This window comes from Myotis davidii, unplaced genomic scaffold (assembly GCF_000327345.1).
Source record: "Myotis davidii unplaced genomic scaffold, ASM32734v1 scaffold167, whole genome shotgun sequence".
In the NCBI taxonomy this organism is placed as follows: Eukaryota; Metazoa; Chordata; class Mammalia; order Chiroptera; family Vespertilionidae; genus Myotis; species Myotis davidii.
Genome location: NW_006300048.1, coordinates 3,619,055 through 3,622,251, shown reverse-complemented (window position 1 = coordinate 3,622,251; position 3,197 = coordinate 3,619,055).

Sequence of the window (3,197 nt, the reverse complement as noted above, 5' to 3'; positions counted from 1 at the left end):
ACGACGACACGCCCCCTGGGGGCCCGGCAGGGGCGCTATCCGCTGGCGCTCGTTTCCCGGGATTTTGGACCGGGCTCCCGAACCAGGAGGGATGAAGCCGGCCTTCGGGGCCTGACTCCCTGCGGATGAGCAGCCCTGGGAGGGGGTGGCGGCCATGACCTTGGGCCGGGGGTAGTGCGGTCGTTTCTGGGTGTCCCGGGTGACCCAGCGGGGCATTGTTCCAGAACCCCTGGGAATACCAACATCCAGGGATGGTCAGGTCCCTTCCATACAACATTTGCATCGGTGGACTATTTGCCTAGGACATGCACACATCCTCCGGGATACTTTAAATCACCTCTAACTTACGATACCTATGACAATGTAAATGTTATGTAAATAGTTGTGTAAGTTATGACAAGAGAAAAGTCTGTACATGCTCAGTACAGAGCAACCATCAGAAGTCTAACCATCATCAGAAACAAGGTAGCATTTTAAAAACAATATTTTTGGTCTGCAGTCGGTTGATAGGAAGGGCCAGCTGGCCAGCTGTACAGTATGGGAGAGGGACCAGTTCCCATCCCAGAACCCCTTCACCTTCCCATTCCTTCTCATGCTAGTTCCCACCAGCCTAACCTCAAAAGGCCTGTTCCCACCACCCAGGGCACCCGCCTTTATTCTGCGGGGACACCCCCATCTACTCTGGGCCTTGCTCTGAACTGGGGCCCAAGAATGTGTCTCCTAGGTGGGTGGGTTCTCTCAGCTCAGCGCTGGTCTGGACTCACCAGAGTGTGAGGGTTTGAGCTCTATGAGGCCACAGGCCCTCCCTTCCCCCATTGCTTTCAGAGAAATTAACTGCCTCCAATGAAAATGCTCCCTCCTGGGCCTCACTCCCTGCGCCTGGTCACCCTGCTGGGTCTGGAAGAGGGCCTGGCCAGGAAGGCAAGTCAGTGCATCAGTGAGTGGAGTGTGGGGAGGGACGGGAGGGAGGAAGCCCACAGTGCCATTGGCTTCTGGGGAATGGTCCAGGCAGCCAGCCTCTGCCTTCCTTGGGGTTGGGGACAGGTTCTTGGGGGGCCTGTGAAGGTCAGGAGCAAGGGCTGCCTTTGGAGGTCAGACTTGGGTGAAGGGCCTGCTCTGATGTGGAGGCCCTGGGGGCAACCCTCTTAAGCAGGAGCAACTTGAGAGGCAGGTTCTAGAAACGATAGAACCTGCTGCCTCCCGTACCCAATACACCAGGAGAAGCCCCAGATGTCTGTGTGTGTGTGTGTCTGTGTGTGTGTCTGTCTGTGTGTGTGTGGGGGAGGGTCTACCCTATCCCTCTCTCTCTAACCCCAGCCCCTCCTGCTGCTGCAGTAAGAGCTCCTTCATCCCTTTTCTCCTACCCCCTTCAGTGGCCCTGAGGTTCAGGCCCTGGGGCTAGCATGGCCGCTCTGCCCTGCCACCACCCTGCCACCGCCCTGCCCACGTGTGAGACGTGATTGGGAGGATGCCGGGTGGCTGGAGTCGGGGTGATGGGTTGTTGGCCTATGCCTCACCTCGGGCAGAGCTGGCCTTCCTGAGACAGGCAGAACCACACAAGGCTATGACTCAGGCTCCTACACCACCTTGAGCCCTGCCATGCCAAAACCCTGGGCTTGGGCCATCATGTGTATGTGGGGTGAGGGTGGGGGCAACGATTTGCCAATCACAGACTTTTCTCTGGAGTCACCTTCTCTCCCAGCCATGAGGAGCCAGGCCATGACTGGAAGGCTCAGAGCCTCCAGGCCTGGCTGCTCCTCCCAGCCCACCACCCCACTAGAGGCTGGTGAGAGGCCCCTGTCAGGCAGCAGCAGCAGAATCAGCGGGTGTGGGGTGGGAGCCACGCAGGGCAGGGGCAGGGCTCTGCATGGGAAGGGCTGAGCCTGAGGTGTCTTGAGCCCCCATCTGCCAGCTTGGTTTTCCCTCCTTGGCAAACCAAGCTGGCTCAGAACTGCCACCTCCAGGAGGGCTTCCGCATGCCTCCCTGACCTGTGGCCAGCTGGCCGCCACTCTCTGCTGGCTCCCAGTTTTCATTTGTTCCTCTGCCTCCTGTCCATTATCTCCAGACCCTCGGTGAATGCTTCCGCAGGACTCCGTTCTTTCCTGGACGTCCTAGTGGCCAGCAGAGGGCGCCGCCCCAAAACGGAGGCACTAGGGAGGGAAGAGGCCAATCCGCTTCTCTGGACCCAGGCACTGTGCAAAAGAACAAGCTCCCGGCCCGTTTGTGTGCAATGAATGTGACCAGGCCGCCTTCCTTTCTGGGGACCTGGACGTAACCGTCAGCAGTGGGCTAGAGGTTGGACCACAGGTTAAACCAGGTGACCCAGAGCAGGATGGAGAGGATGAGGGAGCGACCCCCTCCCAATAGCTGAGTGGGAAAGGGGCGCTGGAGACCCCCAGCTTTCGTTCCTTGACGCTGGGAGAAGGCCTGGGAGGAGCTGCATGGAATAGCCAGGGTCCCACCCTGTGGGAAGGGCTGCTGTGGACATCTGGCCACAGCTGGATTCCTGGCAGGACAAGGAGCTAGTCTGTTTGGGATCCTACAGGGTTATAAGATCCACTCCGCGGTGGCCTCTCACCCCTACATTCCTGGGGAGCTCTTTACAAACAGGTGTATAGGGCACAGCCCCCTGATGCGGGGAATTCATCCCCACCTAGGAGTGTCCCTCCTGACAGGCCTTCCTTTGAATGTGGCCCTGGGGGCCCGGGCAGCAGCCTATTCGTCTGGGTCACCCAACCTTTCCGCCGTCCTGTCTGAGCGCACATAGTGAAAAGCTGGCTCTCTCCCTGTGGAGATCGGGGACAGGCTCTGGTGTCCACCCTGTCCGTGCCCCTTCCTCCAGGCGGGTGACAGAGGGAGACGGAGAGTCAGGCTCCAGGACCTCTTAGGGACCCCACCTCCTTACAGGCAGAGTGGAGTAGGGCTTGCTGTTGGGTGATCTCACACAAAAGCCTGGGAGTGGGATTGGCACAGGAAGAGGGAGGGGGCAGCGGGAGTGATTCTTTCCCTCGTTTGGGTTCTGGGTTCTGGGGGTGAGGGGGGGCGGTGTGCACAGCAGGAGAAACACCCTCTTGGTCGGCTAGGTTCCAGGACGCCCAGGCAGGGAGCAGTGGACTGGCTGTAATGGCCTGTAGCAGGCGGCGAGGCGAGGGGAGAAGTGCAGGGGGAGCGCGCGCCCACCCGGGCTTTCCCCCAG